The 14,917-nt window shown below is 41.3% G+C and overlaps 22 non-coding genes and 3 pseudogenes across 22 annotated transcripts; all 25 read right to left on the bottom strand.

Moving 5' to 3' along the window:
• Positions 1-104: 104 nt before the first annotated feature.
• Positions 105-223, bottom strand: LOC114783085 (5S ribosomal RNA). The gene has a single exon (XR_003748360.1). It is a non-coding gene; the product is annotated as a 5S ribosomal RNA (ribosomal RNA).
• A 144-nt stretch (positions 224-367) lies between these two features.
• On the bottom strand, positions 368-485 carry LOC114783124 (5S ribosomal RNA). The gene has a single exon (XR_003748397.1). It is a non-coding gene; the product is annotated as a 5S ribosomal RNA (ribosomal RNA).
• Positions 486-629: 144 nt separating this feature from the next.
• On the bottom strand, positions 630-749 carry LOC114783079 (5S ribosomal RNA). The gene has a single exon (XR_003748354.1). It is a non-coding gene; the product is annotated as a 5S ribosomal RNA (ribosomal RNA).
• Positions 750-891: 142 nt separating this feature from the next.
• On the bottom strand, positions 892-1,009 carry LOC114783117 (5S ribosomal RNA). The gene has a single exon (XR_003748390.1). It is a non-coding gene; the product is annotated as a 5S ribosomal RNA (ribosomal RNA).
• A 144-nt stretch (positions 1,010-1,153) lies between these two features.
• LOC114783116 (5S ribosomal RNA) lies at positions 1,154-1,271 on the bottom strand. The gene has a single exon (XR_003748389.1). It is a non-coding gene; the product is annotated as a 5S ribosomal RNA (ribosomal RNA).
• A 144-nt stretch (positions 1,272-1,415) lies between these two features.
• Positions 1,416-1,534, bottom strand: LOC114783049 (5S ribosomal RNA). Its single transcript, XR_003748323.1, has one exon. It is a non-coding gene; the product is annotated as a 5S ribosomal RNA (ribosomal RNA).
• Positions 1,535-1,678: 144 nt separating this feature from the next.
• On the bottom strand, positions 1,679-1,799 carry LOC114783184 (uncharacterized; annotated as a pseudogene).
• A 144-nt stretch (positions 1,800-1,943) lies between these two features.
• LOC114783146 (5S ribosomal RNA) lies at positions 1,944-2,063 on the bottom strand. Its single transcript, XR_003748419.1, has one exon. It is a non-coding gene; the product is annotated as a 5S ribosomal RNA (ribosomal RNA).
• Positions 2,064-2,207: 144 nt separating this feature from the next.
• LOC114783144 (5S ribosomal RNA) lies at positions 2,208-2,327 on the bottom strand. The gene has a single exon (XR_003748417.1). It is a non-coding gene; the product is annotated as a 5S ribosomal RNA (ribosomal RNA).
• Positions 2,328-2,469: 142 nt separating this feature from the next.
• On the bottom strand, positions 2,470-2,588 carry LOC114783130 (5S ribosomal RNA). Its single transcript, XR_003748403.1, has one exon. It is a non-coding gene; the product is annotated as a 5S ribosomal RNA (ribosomal RNA).
• A 144-nt stretch (positions 2,589-2,732) lies between these two features.
• Positions 2,733-2,851, bottom strand: LOC114783174 (uncharacterized; annotated as a pseudogene).
• A 145-nt stretch (positions 2,852-2,996) lies between these two features.
• LOC114783055 (5S ribosomal RNA) lies at positions 2,997-3,115 on the bottom strand. The gene has a single exon (XR_003748329.1). It is a non-coding gene; the product is annotated as a 5S ribosomal RNA (ribosomal RNA).
• Positions 3,116-3,259: 144 nt separating this feature from the next.
• LOC114783128 (5S ribosomal RNA) lies at positions 3,260-3,378 on the bottom strand. Its single transcript, XR_003748401.1, has one exon. It is a non-coding gene; the product is annotated as a 5S ribosomal RNA (ribosomal RNA).
• A 144-nt stretch (positions 3,379-3,522) lies between these two features.
• LOC114783089 (5S ribosomal RNA) lies at positions 3,523-3,641 on the bottom strand. Its single transcript, XR_003748363.1, has one exon. It is a non-coding gene; the product is annotated as a 5S ribosomal RNA (ribosomal RNA).
• Positions 3,642-3,784: 143 nt separating this feature from the next.
• Positions 3,785-3,903, bottom strand: LOC114783048 (5S ribosomal RNA). The gene has a single exon (XR_003748322.1). It is a non-coding gene; the product is annotated as a 5S ribosomal RNA (ribosomal RNA).
• A 145-nt stretch (positions 3,904-4,048) lies between these two features.
• LOC114783075 (5S ribosomal RNA) lies at positions 4,049-4,167 on the bottom strand. The gene has a single exon (XR_003748350.1). It is a non-coding gene; the product is annotated as a 5S ribosomal RNA (ribosomal RNA).
• Positions 4,168-4,311: 144 nt separating this feature from the next.
• Positions 4,312-4,430, bottom strand: LOC114783218 (uncharacterized; annotated as a pseudogene).
• An 8,434-nt stretch (positions 4,431-12,864) lies between these two features.
• On the bottom strand, positions 12,865-12,984 carry LOC114783097 (5S ribosomal RNA). The gene has a single exon (XR_003748371.1). It is a non-coding gene; the product is annotated as a 5S ribosomal RNA (ribosomal RNA).
• A 143-nt stretch (positions 12,985-13,127) lies between these two features.
• LOC114783046 (5S ribosomal RNA) lies at positions 13,128-13,246 on the bottom strand. The gene has a single exon (XR_003748320.1). It is a non-coding gene; the product is annotated as a 5S ribosomal RNA (ribosomal RNA).
• Positions 13,247-13,391: 145 nt separating this feature from the next.
• LOC114783114 (5S ribosomal RNA) lies at positions 13,392-13,511 on the bottom strand. Its single transcript, XR_003748387.1, has one exon. It is a non-coding gene; the product is annotated as a 5S ribosomal RNA (ribosomal RNA).
• Positions 13,512-13,654: 143 nt separating this feature from the next.
• Positions 13,655-13,773, bottom strand: LOC114783045 (5S ribosomal RNA). Its single transcript, XR_003748319.1, has one exon. It is a non-coding gene; the product is annotated as a 5S ribosomal RNA (ribosomal RNA).
• Positions 13,774-13,916: 143 nt separating this feature from the next.
• Positions 13,917-14,035, bottom strand: LOC114783044 (5S ribosomal RNA). The gene has a single exon (XR_003748318.1). It is a non-coding gene; the product is annotated as a 5S ribosomal RNA (ribosomal RNA).
• A 144-nt stretch (positions 14,036-14,179) lies between these two features.
• On the bottom strand, positions 14,180-14,298 carry LOC114783043 (5S ribosomal RNA). The gene has a single exon (XR_003748317.1). It is a non-coding gene; the product is annotated as a 5S ribosomal RNA (ribosomal RNA).
• Positions 14,299-14,442: 144 nt separating this feature from the next.
• LOC114783042 (5S ribosomal RNA) lies at positions 14,443-14,561 on the bottom strand. Its single transcript, XR_003748316.1, has one exon. It is a non-coding gene; the product is annotated as a 5S ribosomal RNA (ribosomal RNA).
• A 143-nt stretch (positions 14,562-14,704) lies between these two features.
• LOC114783041 (5S ribosomal RNA) lies at positions 14,705-14,823 on the bottom strand. Its single transcript, XR_003748315.1, has one exon. It is a non-coding gene; the product is annotated as a 5S ribosomal RNA (ribosomal RNA).
• Positions 14,824-14,917: the final 94 nt, after the last annotated feature.

The following is a 14,917-nucleotide window of genomic DNA, read 5'->3' as shown; positions in this document are numbered from 1 at the left end:
TTGAAAACATATCACAGAGTGAAAATACCTCTTAACTTACTTTAGAAAAAAACTAACAAAGCGATGCAAAAAAACTTCATTTTAAAAAGTTTTTCAACAGTTAAAGCTTACAGCACCTGGTATTCCCAGGAGGTCTCCCATCCAAGTACTAACCAGGCCCAAGCCTTCTTAGCTTCCGAGATCAGACGAGACCGGCCGTTCTTGGGCTGGTATGGCCGTAAGCAATCTCTGCTTGAAAATCTTGGACTTTAAACAACCTAGGCTTGAAAACATATCACAGAGTGAAAATACCTCTTAACTTACTTTAGAAAAAAACTAACAAAGCGATGCAAAAAAACTTCATTTTAAAAAGTTTTTCAACAGTTAAAGCTTACAGCACCTGGTATTCCAGGAGGTCTCCCATCCAAGTACTAACCAGGCCCAAGCCTTCTTAGCTTCCGAGATCAGACGAGACCGGGCGTTCTTGGGCTGGTATGGCCGTAAGCAATCTCTGCTTGAAAATCTTGGACTTTAAACAACCTAGGCTTGAAAACATATCACAGAGTGAAAATACCTCTTAACTTACTTTAGATAAAAACTAACAAAGCGATGCAAAAAAACTTCATTTTAAAAAGTTTTTCAACAGTTAAAGCTTACAGCACCTGGTATTTCCCAGGAGGTCTCCCATCCAAGTACTAACCAGGCCCAAGCCTTCTTAGCTTCCGAGATCAGACGAGACCGGGCGTTCTTGGGCTGGTATGGCCGTAAGCAATCTCTGCTTGAAAATCTTGGACTTTAAACAACCTAGGCTTGAAAACATATCACAGTGAAAATACCTCTTAACTTACTTTAGAAAAAAACTAACAAAGCGATGCAAAAAAACTTCATTTTAAAAAGTTTTTCAACAGTTAAAGCTTACAGCACCTGGTATTCCCAGGAGGTCTCCATCCAAGTACTAACCAGGCCCAAGCCTTCTTAGCTTCCGAGATCAGACGAGACCGGGCGTTCTTGGGCTGGTATGGCCGTAAGCAATCTCTGCTTGAAAATCTTGGACTTTAAACAACCTAGGCTTGAAAACATATCACAGAGTGAAAATACCTCTTAACTTACTTTAGAAAAAAACTAACAAAGCGATGCAAAAAAACTTCATTTTAAAAAGTTTTTCAACAGTTAAAGCTTACAGCACCTGGTATTCCCAGGAGGTCTCCATCCAAGTACTAACCAGGCCCAAGCCTTCTTAGCTTCCGAGATCAGACGAGACCGGGCGTTCTTGGGCTGGTATGGCCGTAAGCAATCTCTGCTTGAAAATCTTGGACTTTAAACAACCTAGGCTTGAAAACATATCACAGAGTGAAAATACCTCTTAACTTACTTTAGAAAAAAACTAACAAAGCGATGCAAAAAAACTTCATTTTAAAAAGTTTTTCAACAGTTAAAGCTTACAGCACCTGGTATTCCCAGGAGGTCTCCCATCCAAGTACTAACCAGGCCCAAGCCTTCTTAGCTTCCGAGATCAGACGAGACCGGGCGTTCTTGGGCTGGTATGGCCGTAAGCAATCTCTGCTTGAAAATCTTGGACTTTAAACAACCTAGGCTTGAAAACATATCACAGAGTGAAAATACCTCTTAACTTACTTTAGAAAAAAACTAACAAAGCGATGCAAAAAAACTTCATTTTAAAAAGTTTTTCAACAGTTAAAGCTTACAGAACCTGGTATTCCCAGGAGGTCTCCCATCCAAGTACTAACCAGGCCCAAGCCTTCTTAGCTTCCGAGATCAGACGAGACCGGGCCGTTCTTGGGCTGGTATGGCCGGTAAGCAATCTCTGCTTGAAAATCTTGGACTTTAAACAACCTAGGCTTGAAAACATATCACAGAGTGAAAATACCTCTTAACTTACTTTAGAAAAAAACTAACAAAGCGATGCAAAAAAAATTCATTTTAAAAAGTTTTTCAACAGTTAAAGCTTACAGCACCTGGTATTCCCAGGAGGTCTCCCATCCAAGTACTAAGCAGGCCCAAGCCTTCTTAGCTTCCGAGATCAGACGAGACCGGGCGTTCTTGGGCTGGTATGGACCGTAAGCAATCTCTGCTTGAAAATCTTGGACTTTAAACAACCTAGGCTTGAAAACATATCACAGAGTGAAAATACCTCTTAACTTACTTTAGAAAAAAACTAACAAAGCGATGCAAAAAAACTTCATTTTAAAAAGTTTTTCAACAGTTAAAGCTTACAGCACCTGGTATTTCCAGGAGGTCTCCCATCCAAGTACTAACCAGGCCCAAGCCTTCTTAGCTTCCGAGATCAGACGAGACCGGGCGTTCTTGGGCTGGTATGGCCAGTAAGCAATCTCTGCTTGAAAATCTTGGACTTTAAACAACCTAGGCTTGAAAACATATCACAGAGTGAAAATACCTCTTAACTTACTTAGAAAAAAACTAACAAAGCGATGCAAAAAAACTTCATTTTAAAAAGTTTTTAAAAGTTAAAGCTTACAGCACCTGGTATTTCCAGGAGGTCTCCCATCCAAGTACTAACCAGGCCCAAGCCTTCTTAGCTTCCGAGATCAGACGAGACCGGGCGTTCTTGGGCTGGTATGGACGTAAGCAATCTCTGCTTGAAAATCTTGGACTTTAAACAACCTAGGCTTGAAAACATATCACAGATTGAAAATACCTCTTAACTTACTTTAGAAAAAAACTAACAAAGCGATGCAAAAAAACTTCATTTTAAAAAGTTTTTCAACAGTTAAAGCTTACAGCACCTGGTATTCCCAGGAGGTCTCCCATCCAAGTACTAACCAGGCCTAAGCCTTCTTAGCTTCTGAGATCAGACGAGACTGGGCGTTCTTGGGCTGGTATGGCCGTAAGCAATCCTCTACTTGAAAATCTTGGACTTTAAACAACCTAGGCTTGAAAACATATCACAGATTGAAAATACCTCTTAGCTTACTTTAGAAAAAAACTAACAAAGCGATGCAAAAAAACTTCATTTTAAAAAGTTTTTCAACAGTTAAAGCTTACAGCACCTGGTATTCCTAGGAGGTCTCCCATCCAAGTACTAACCAGGCCCAAGCCTTCTTAGCTTCCGAGATCAGACGAGACCGGGTGTTCCTGGGCTGGTATGGCCGTAAGCAATCTCTGCTTGAAAATCTTGGACTTTAAACAACCTAGGCTTGAAAACATATCACAGATTGAAAATACCTCTTAGCTTACTTCCGAAAAAAACTAACAAAGCGATGCAAAAAAACTTCATTTTAAAAAGTTTTTCAACAGTTAAAGCTTACAGCACCTGGTAATCCCAGTAGGTCTCCCATCCAAGTACTAACCAGGCCCAAGCCTTCTTAGCTTCCGAGATCAGACGAGACCGGGCGTTCTTGGGCTGGTATGGCCGTAAGCAATCTCTGCTTGAAAATCTTGGACTTTAAACAACCTAGGCTTGAAAACATATCACAGAGTGAAAATACCTCTTAACTTACTTAGAAAAAAAACTAACAAAGCGATGCAAAAAAACTTCATTTTAAAAAGTTTTTCAACAGTTAAAGCTTACAGCACCTGGTATTCCCAGGAGGTCTCCCATCCAAGTACTAACCAGGCCCAAGCCTTCTTAGCTTCCGAGATCAGACGAGACCTGGCGTTCTTCGGCTGGTATGGCCGTAAGCAATCTCTGCTTGAAAATCTTGGACTTTAAACAACCTAGGCTTGAAAACATATCACAGAGTGAAAATACCTCTTAACTTACTTTAGAAAAAAACTAACAAAGCGATGCAAAAAACTTCATTTTAAAAAGTTTTTCAACAGTTAAAGCTTACAGCACCTGGTATTCCCAGGAGGTCTCCCATCCAAGTACTAACCAGGCCCAAGCCTTCTTAGCTTCCGAGATCAGACGAGACCGGGCGTTCTTGGGCTGGTATGGCCGTAAGCAATCTCTGCTTGAAAATCTTGGACTTTAAACAACCTAGGCTTGAAAACATATCACAGAGTGAAAATACCTCTTAACTTACTTTAGAAAAAAACTAACAAAGCGATGCAAAAAAACTTCATTTTAAAAAAGTTTTTCAACAGTTAAAGCTTACAGCACCTGGTATTTCCAGGAGGTCTCCCATCCAAGTACTAACCAGGCCCAAGCCTTCTTAGCTTCCGAGATCAGACGAGACCGGGCGTTCTTGGGCTGGTATGGCCGTAAGCAATCTCTGCTTGAAAATCTTGGACTTTAAACAACCTAGGCTTGAAAACATATCACAGAGTGAAAATACCTCTTAACTTACTTTAGAAAAAAACTAACAAAGCGATGCAAAAAAACTTCATTTTAAAAAGTTTTTCAACAGTTAAAGCTTACAGCACCTGGCATTCCCAGGAGTTCTTCCATCCAAGTACTAACCAGTCCCAAGCCTTCTTAGCTTCCGAGATCAGACGAGACCGGGCGTTCTTGGGCTGGGATGACCGTAAGCAATTTCTGCTTGAAAATCTTGGACTTTAAACAACCTAGGCTTAAAAACATATCACAGAGTAAAAAAATACCTCTTAACTTACTTTAGAAATAAACTAACAAAGTGATGCAAAAAAACTTCATTTTAAAAAGATTTTCAACAGTTAAAGCTTACAGCACCTGGTATTCCCAGGAGGTCTCCCATCCAAGTACTAACCAGGTGTTGGAAAATGTATATAAGTTATCATGCTATTAACCTTTACTACCTTTTTGACATATATATCCCACATGTATTAAACTCTATTAATCCTTTTGACATATATATATATCTCGCATGCATTAAACTATATTAATCTTTTTAATATGCGCACTACATTGAATCATAAGTCTCTTCAGAAACTGGTGGGCTAAAGGCTGTTTGCAGAACAGAATGACCGCGACTTGATAAGAGGAGGCCTGCAGCCGCGGAGAAGCAAGAAAAACAAGAAGACCTTGGCGATGGAGCGTCTACCAAAGAGACAACCCTACATGCAAATTATAAGCTTATTTGGTGTGATCCTGTGATGAATGTACCGCCCTATTATTGAATAAAAAGAGAGGAAGCGGAAGAGACGGCAGAGCTTTTTGGAGGCTGCTGTATTGGTCGTCTCTGATCGCTCTCCTTGCAAGTAAAAGAACTCAACTTCTTCGTGTCATTCTTCTCTGGTTTATAAGTGTTGGAACGGCGTACAACTCTAACATTTTATTGGTCCTTCGAGCCGGATTCCAAGACACCAAAGGATTCCAGCGGACGGGACGGATACCAGGAAATCCTTGGCCAAGGCTGACTTCTTAGTAGGGGTCAGAGACAGACCCCTTTGGGGACTGGGAGGCCGACCGTCAGTTGGGATCTGGAGGTTGACGGAATCTTACGAGTGAGAGAAGGCACGGGGGTAAGTTGACTTCTGTTTAAAAGAAATGGAATGAATGGTAACAAGAGGTTACAAGAGGTTACAAGAGGTAACAAGAGGTTACAAGAGGTAACAAGAGTAACAAGAGGTTACTTAAAGGAAACAAACCCTGGGTATTCTAGACTCTGGCAGGTAACGAAGGCAGTTAAATTCCGTGGGGGGGGCGGACCCCTCCCGTAAAGGGTTAAAATCCGCGGGGAGGACGGACTCCTCTGTCAGTGAAAAGGAACGTTCAATAGTAAAATAAGTGATTTAAAACTCATACAGGTGTATGAGAGTGCGCGCGGGTGTGAGTGTGTGGATGAGTGGGGGTGAAAGTCACTAGACGGACACTCCATACAAAACCTCACAGGGAAGGAAACAGCGACCCCTCGTGGACGCAGAGGCAAGGTATTTCCACCCCAAATGATTTGAGGTAGAAGTGAAATACACCACGAGAGGAATTTTGATACGCTGTCCTGTGAACAAATACCAGTGTTTTAGGATACCCCAGGTACAACACACTGGTCAAAATTTAGGTCAAAATGGGTAAGAGATCCAGTAAACCAGATCCGAAAGAAGAACTAAAAAGGGAAAAGACAAAAGATGAATCCGTTAGATAAATGGATAACAAAATACGGGTTTGATGGACAATTGAGAGTAAAAAGCCTAATTGAGTTACAGGGAGTCATAAAACATACATGTAAAAATAAGGAGAAGCAAATGAAGCGAGAAGGGGTTGAGGCTTTAACACAGTGGATAAAGATAGCAGGAAAGAGAGAAGAAGGGGAGAGGAAGATAAGACAGGCTAGAGAGAATGCAGCACGTGAGGAGGAAAGGGAGAGAGAGGATCAGGCAGTTAAATTGATGGAAGTGGAGAAAACTATTCTGTTTCTCCGCAAAGAAGATAATGAAGAAACTGGAAGTAGGGGAAGTCAGAGGGAAGGGGTGCGTAGGGCTGACGAGGAAGGAGTAGGGGAGGAGGGGGGCAATAGAGGGTGCCGCTGTTGCAGCCCCAGCTGCTTCCCTCTGTGCCTATGCAGCTCCTCCCCTTGTATCTGGATATTGGATATTGCATATTCCACGCCCATGCACATAGACAAACTGATAAAGAACTAAAAGGAAAAGACAAACCTCTAAAAAAGATTTACACCTTTGGGAAAACACATTTTACACATACAGACACATTTTACCATGGAGGCGGAGGCAGAGGGAGACAGGGAGGGACGCAGGGGAAGAGAAGAGGGGGGTTGTCCAAGGACGAGTGGATGGAACACACAGGGCCACTGGTAGAGCCGGCTTGCTGGTCCCTGGTGGGAAGGCCGGGGCACATAGCCAGAGACTGGTCTAGCAGGGCCGGGAGATAAACACGCATGGACTGGAGGAGAAGAATTAGTAGGGAGTAGTAGGGAGATCAGTAATCGGGGGTACAACAATAGTCACTGCTTCTAAACAGTTTGGGTGAGAGACCCAAAGAGGAACATCATGTAAAACGTGTCCATCCTTTTTATCCCAGAATGCCCTGTTAATTTGCTGGGAAGAGACGGCTTACTTAAATTAGGTTTGGCACTCGTCTCCACTCCGTAACAGGTGTGGAGCTCATGCCCTCTGACGAACTACATGTTACCATGTGGTATAAAAACTCTCCTTGACCTGATCCAATATACGAAAAGAAATTGTCACGACTCACGCCAACAACCATAGTCATTCTTTATGTTTACTCGGACGGGCAAGGTAACGTGGTGGCGGGGGTCGCTTTACCTAGCAATGCTCCGGGTTGGTATCCACCGCACATCTCACAGTATAAAAACAGAGAGAGGAGTTGGAAGTCGTTGGGCACCATAGTTCAAGAAGGTGACAGCGCAACGGATTTGGGCAGACATGTGGGACAAATTAGAGCATAATTTGGAAATGGCTGTATTGGACAATACAGACCAAGACTGGAGTACATCCAGAAACCAGTGACATTTTCTGCTCACTGAAGAAGATGAAGATGAACTAGCACAAATCCCTCAATCATTGTGGTCACAAGGACCGTCTGATGTAGGACTGATAAAAGGAATTTTGCCGGTACAAGTCAGACCCAAAACAGAATATCGGCCTTGCATAAGACAATATCCGCTTAAACCTGACACACTAGAAGGCACACCAGTGATACGTGACTTACAGCAAGCAGGGGTTATTATAGAGAGAGATTATTCCCCCTGTAATATACCTATATTCCCGGTGAAAAAGCAAGCTCCCTCGGTGGGATGGAGAATGGTGCAGGATCTGCAGGCAGTAAATGCTGCAGTAGTACAGCGAGCTCCGTGTGTGCCTGACCCACACACATTACTAAATTCCAAATTCTAAAGACCAGATGCGAATGCCTTTTTCTCCATTCCCATAGACCCAGACAGCCAATTTTGGTTCGCTTTTACATTTAAGGGGAAACGATACACCTATACTAGGCTTCCCCAGGGCTATTGCGAAAGCCCTACTATATATTCCCAAGCCATGCATGCCAGCATGTCCAAATTTCAACCACCGGGGGGAAGTCAGATTCTACTTTACGTTGATGATATATTAGTGGCTTCTCCGAGTCTAGATGCATGTAAAAACGACACTGTGGCCCTCTTAAATCACCTAGCTATAGAGGGGCACAAAGTTAGTAAAAACAAATTGCAATTGTGGAATCCACAAGTCAAATACCTGGGTCACCACCTCAGTGCAGGCGGCAGAACTATTCTAGAAGACATCACCGCTAAATTGGACGTCAGAAGCAGAAAAAGCTTTTTGTGATATTAAACAGGCGCTGACCTCCAATTTAGCTCTAGCCTTGCCAAATTATAGTAAACCGTTTATAGAAATGGTGGACTGCAAAGACAAATATATGACTTCTGTCCTAGGCCAACAACATGGAGACAAACTGAGACCGATAGCTTATTTTTCATCCAAATTAAATAATGTAGCCCGCGCATTGCCACACTGTGTGAGGGCGGTGATAGCGGCGTCGATGGCAGTAGAAGCAAGTGCCGGAATAGTTTTATTCCACCCATTGACCCTTAAGGTCCCACATGCAGTAGCTGCTTTACTACTGCAAACCAATATGATCTTTTTATCACCTGCAAGGCACCTCTCCTGCATGGCCACGTTGCTGTCACAGCCACATCTCACTATCGAACGATGCACCACATTTAACCCAGCCACATTGTTACCTTTACCCGATGACGGAGAATAACACGAACACACAGCTAAATCTAGATTAGATTTAAGTAACCAACCTTGCCTCAGGGTGAGGTAATATTCATCGATGGCTCTTCAAAGAAAAATTATTTGGGAAAAACATAAACGGGCTACGCCATGGTGACAGCAGTGATTAAAGCTGACAACTTACCATCGACTTTTTCAGCGCAAGCAGCCAAAATAATTGCTCTAACTGAGGCTTGTAAATTAATAAAAGGGAAAGATGTTACTATATATACTGATAGCCAATATACATTTGCTCAGTACTGGCGGAATAGGGGAATGGTTACATCTACAGGAAAATACAAGTGCAGGACAGGAGTTCTGATGAGACACTCCAGCCTCTGTGTGTGGGTGTGTGTGTGTGTGTGTGGGTATGTGCGTCTACACGCATTGGCAGACCTTATCTCTCTGGTATGTGTGTGTGTGTGTGTGTGGGGCCTATCTATCTCTCTCTCTCTCGTTTTGTTTTGGAACTCTTAGCAATAGATTTTACCGTCTGGGCAGCAGCACAGCGATTTACAACGGGTCTCCACCTTATTCAGATTTAAAGGGAATATGGGAAATATTTTGAATTTACATTTTGTGTATCTTGTTTGTTTGTTTTCTTTTCTTTCTGAGAGTTTTAAAATTAAGTTTGTGAAAAGCTGGGGAAAATATATACATTACATCTAAACTGTGCAATTTTAAATGAATATTGTACTGTTGTATGTACACTTTGGGTTATTTTTTTCTGGGTTTTGTGTTGTTTTATTTTATTTAAGAAGGGAGATTTCCCAACGGCTGCACTGTTTGCCTCTGTTACTGTGTCTTTGAATAAGGTCCATCACACCTACACTGACCTACACTGACACTCACGCTGAATACGAAGACATAACACACTGATACGCATCCCTCTGACAAGTGAATTTTTTCTTTTCTCATTGTTGATTCTAGTGCAGCCATGTAAAAGAAGCACAGTGGAAGACTGGAAAAAAAAAAAAAAAAAAAAAAAAAAAAAAAAGGCTTCACATTTATATTGTACTGTGGATTTTATTTCATTTCATTGTGTTGCCCCAGCCAATGACCGATATGATGCTGTATTGTTTTTTATTTAAATGGTAGCATTGGGATGACTACATTATTCTGGTTATAACTTGCGCTGTGCACTTTTTGTTTCCTTGAACCCAGACCGAGAGCATTTAGAGAATAATTATTATTATTGTTATTTACAGCAATAGGGTTATTGTCTCAGTTTTGGTTTGGATTTCAGTTGCATTTTTGCTGTTACATTTCTGTTTCTGGGTCACATTATTAGTGGAAGATGACAAGGACCTGTCATCCAAACTCCTCACATCCATTACTGTAAAACAGTTGTTGTTATTTATTGCCTTTTGTTCCTACCATTGAGTATTTCTTCCAAGGTTCAGCAAGCCTTTAACTGCCCTCACTCATTATAAATCGATGTCTTCTCAGGTGCTGTGGAACCCTGATGCAGAGCAGGCCCTCTTAGCTTTGAACAGACTCCCCACCCACATTAGGCCTCCAAAATTGTGACCGTATCACCTCTGTTCTCCTTCACTATGTCCTTTAGCTGATTTTTCATGCATTCTTTTTTTATTTATTTTTGGGAGGTGCAAATTTTTGTGTAAAGACGAATCGGGTGCGTAACGGATGTTGGATGTTACTGCTGTAGCAGTCTTGGATTTTCAGCATGACTGAGGATGTGTTTCTACGCGGGTTTTTGATGCAATTTGGATGTTACCTTATCGACAACTGTTAATTTAATTTTTTATTATTTACAAATTTTTTATGAAAAAAAAAAAACATAATTGATACATGCTTGATGTGGTAAAAACAACAATTGGCTTCTTTAAGTGGAGCAAGCAGCTAATGTCACTCAACAAGATTGCGTGCTTTTTATGGGGCCATGACCATTATTACAGGTAAAACCAGCGGTTATAACTCAACCAGATTGTCGTTGCAGAAGTTGGGATCAAGTTTGGGATCAGGTTGTTTGATCGATTGCCCACAAACACCACCGGGTTGTGTGTCTTAGTAACCCTTTTATTACCAGTGTCCATATATCCAACAACAATAAGTAACCTATTATTCAAAATAGACAGCCTGGTGCCTGCAGACTGGCACCAGACGAAGCGGTCAACCCCGCCCTGGGAGAAGCTAACAGATCCAACTTACATAGATGCAATTGGGGTTCCCAGGGGGGTGCCTGACGAAAATAAAATAGCAAATCAAATAGCAGCGGGATTCGAATCAACCTTGTGTTGGTGGTGTACGATTAATAAGAACGTAGACAGGATCAACTACATCCATTACAATGTTCAGAAATTAGGAAATTGGACACAAGACGGTTTTGAGGCCGTGCATGGGCAATTATCCGCCACTTCCCTAATGGCTTTTCAGAACAGAATAGCGCTTGATATGCTCTTGGCTGAGAAAAATGGGGTTTTGCGCCGTGTTTGGAGAGCAATGCTGCTCGTTCATACCAAACAACACAGCTGCAGGAGGCAGTCTGACATTGGCCATTGACGGCCTGCGCACCCTCAACCGGAAGATGAAGGAGCATTCAGGGGTGGAAACTACGATGTGGGATTCCTGGATGAATGTATTCGGGAAATACAAAGCCCTAGTTCAATCCGTTTTAACTTCTATGGCTGTATTTGCAGCAATTCTGACCTTGTGTGGATGTTGTTGTATTCCTTGTCTGCGCGGTCTTGTGAACCGTCTCATCACTACGGCCTTATCACCCAGGGAGGTTGATCCCACACAGTTATACCCGCTCTTGGAAAATAAAATCCACGATGAGGGCTTTGAGATGTCCATGGAGCCCAGTGACTTACAGTTGAGCCAACTGTTCTGAGAATCTATCTTCGAGAATTGAAGCAACATCCCTTTGAGTGTAAATGTATTGCTCGGTTTATGAACTAATAGTCGAAAATCCTACCGGAAGAGGTTATTAGGGAAGTACTATAGAAAAAAAAAAAAAAAAAGTTCAATACATGATAAACAGGGGGGGAGTATTGGGGGACATATGCTTGACTCATTATGTTTTAAATGTATTTTTTGTTGTTTTAATTCTGAATTTCCTGAATTTATCAGGCTTTTTTGTTGTTTTAATTCTGAACTTCCTATATTTATCAGGCAAGGTGCTGTTTGGATAAGGCTGGAAACGACGTTCGGAAATATGGTGACTTATGGTGATAGGATGGTAGAATATGGATCTCTCAGCAGACTTGAATCTGCTGATTCAAAGAAAAAAAAAAAAAAAAAAAGGAGCAGCGTTTTGAATCGGCAGGGTAGCGTTTATTCTGTCCTCTCCTGAACAGCGACACCACGTTTTTGTTCTCTTGAATGCTTGGTTGGTTGCATTGTGGTTTCGATTCGGTGCGTCATGTGGCCTGTTCTCAGCACCGTACTACAGTCCCTATGTGGTCCAGGACGGCATTATCACTCTGTGTGATACTCACGATGTTTTCCTATTATTTTTGTTATTCTATACTCACGATTTTTTCTATTATTATTATTATTGTTGTTATTATTAAGAAAAAAAAAAAAAAAAAAAGATATATGTATATATATCACTATACTCACGATTTTTTTCTATTATTATTATTATTGTTGTTATTATTAAGAAAAAAAAAAAAAAGAAAAAAAGAAAAAAAAAAGGAATTGGAAGAAGGTTTGATACATGATAAACAGGGGGGAAATGTTGGAAAATGTATATAAGTTATCATGCTATTAACCTTTACTACCTTTTTGACATATATATCCCACATGTATTAAACTCTATTAATCCTTTTGACATATATATATATCTCGCATGCATTAAACTATATTAATCTTTTTAATATGCGCACTACATTGAATCATAAGTCTCTTCAGAAACTGGTGGGCTAAAGGCTGTTTGCAGAACAGAATGACCGCGACTTGATAAGAGGAGGCCTGCAGCCGCGGAGAAGCAAGAAAAACAAGAAGACCTTGGCGATGGAGCGTCTACCAAAGAGACAACCCTACATGCAAATTATAAGCTTATTTGGTGTGATCCTGTGATGAATGTACCGCCCTATTATTGAATAAAAAGAGAGGAAGCGGAAGAGACGGCAGAGCTTTTTGGAGGCTGCTGTATTGGTCGTCTCTGATCGCTCTCCTTGCAAGTAAAAGAACTCAACTTCTTCGTGTCATTCTTCTCTGGTTTATAAGTGTTGGAACGGCGTACAACTCTAACACCTCTTAACTTACTTTAGAAATAAACTAACAAAGTGATGCAAAAAAACTTCATTTTAAAAAGTTTTCAACAGTTAAAGCTTACAGCACCTGGTATTCCCAGGAGGTCTCCCATCCAAGTACTAACCAGGCCCAAGCCTTCTTAGCTTCCGAGATCAGACGAGACCGGGCGTTCTTGGGCTGGTATGGCCAGTAAGCAATCTCTGCTTGAAAATCTTGGACTTTAAACAACCTAGGCTTGAAAACATATCACAGAGTGAAAATACCTCTTAACTTACTTTAGAAAAAACTAACAAAGCGATGCAAAAAAACTTCATTTTAAAAAGTTTTTCAACAGTTAAAGCTTACAGCACCTGGTATTCCCAGGAGGTCTCCCATCCAAGTACTAACCAGGCCCAAGCCTTCTTAGCTTCCGAGATCAGACGAGACCGGGCGTTCTTGGGCTGGTATGGCCGTAAGCAATCTCTGCTTGAAAATCTTGGACTTTAAACAACCTAGGCTTGAAAACATATCACAGAGTGAAAATACCTCTTAACTTACTTTAGAAAAAAACTAACAAAGCGATGCAAAAAAAACTTCATTTTAAAAAGTTTTTCAACAGTTAAAGCTTACAGCACCTGGTATTCCCAGGAGGTCTCCCATCCAAGTACTAACCAGGCCCAAGCCTTCTTAGCTTCCGAGATCAGACGAGACCAGGGCGTTCTTGGGCTGGTATGGCCGTAAGCAATCTCTGCTTGAAAATCTTGGACTTTAAACAACCTAGGCTTGAAAACATATCACAGAGTGAAAATACCTCTTAACTTACTTTAGAAAAAACTAACAAAGCGATGCAAAAAAACTTCATTTTAAAAAGTTTTTCAACAGTTAAAGCTTACAGCACCTGGTATTCCCAGGAGGTCTCCCATCCAAGTACTAACCAGGCCCAAGCCTTCTTAGCTTCCGAGATCAGACGAGACCGGGCGTTCTTGGGCTGGTATGGCCGTAAGCAATCTCTGCTTGAAAATCTTGGACTTTAAACAACCTAGGCTTGAAAACATATCACAGAGTGAAAATACCTCTTAACTTACTTTAGAAAAAACTAACAAAGCGATGCAAAAAAACTTCATTTTAAAAAGTTTTTCAACAGTTAAAGCTTACAGCACCTGGTATTCCCAGGAGGTCTCCCATCCAAGTACTAACCAGGCCCAAGCCTTCTTAGCTTCCGAGATCAGACGAGACCGGGCGTTCTTGGGCTGGTATGGCCGTAAGCAATCTCTGCTTGAAAATCTTGGACTTTAAACAACCTAGGCTTGAAAACATATCACAGAGTGAAAATACCTCTTAACTTACTTTAGAAAAAAACTAACAAAGCGATGCAAAAAAACTTCATTTTAAAAAGTTTTTCAACAGTTAAAGCTTACAGCACCTGGTATTCCCAGGAGGTCTCCCATCCAAGTACTAACCAGGCCCAAGCCTTCTTAGCTTCCGAGATCAGACGAGACCGGGCGTTCTTGGGCTGGTATGGCCGTAAGCAATCTCTGCTTGAAAATCTTGGACTTTAAACAACCTAGGCTTGAAAACATATCACAGAGTGAAAATACCTCTTAACTTACTTTAGAAAAAAACTAACAAAGCGATGCAAAAAAACTTCATTTTAAAAAGTTTTTCAACAGTTAAAGCTTACAGCACCTGGTATTCCCAGGAGGTCTCCCATCCAAGTACTAACCAGGCCCAAGCCTTCTTAGCTTCCGAGATCAGACGAGACCGGGCGTTCTTGGGCTGGTATGGCCGTAAGCAATCTCTGCTTGAAAATCTTGGACTTTAAACAACCTAGGCTTGAAAACATATCACAGAGTGAAAATACCTCTTAACTTACTTTAGAAAAAACTAACAAAGCGATGCAAAAAAACTTCATTTTAAAAAGTTTTTCAACAGTTAAAGCTTACAGCACCTGGTATTCCCAGGAGGTCTCCCATCCAAGTACTAACCAGGCCCAAGCCTTCTTAGCTTCCGAGATCAGACGAGACCGGGCGTTCTTGGGCTGGTATGGCCGTAAGCAATCTCTGCTTGAAAATCTTGGACTTTAAACAACCTAGGCTTGAAAACATATCACAGAGTGAAAATACCTCTTAACTTACTTTAGAAAAAAACT

Source organism: Denticeps clupeoides, unplaced genomic scaffold, assembly GCF_900700375.1.
Source record: "Denticeps clupeoides unplaced genomic scaffold, fDenClu1.1, whole genome shotgun sequence".
Lineage (NCBI taxonomy): Eukaryota > Metazoa > Chordata > Actinopteri > Clupeiformes > Denticipitidae > Denticeps > Denticeps clupeoides.
The sequence above is the reverse complement of the archived record's forward strand: the minus strand, read 5'-3'. Positions and strand labels throughout refer to the sequence as shown.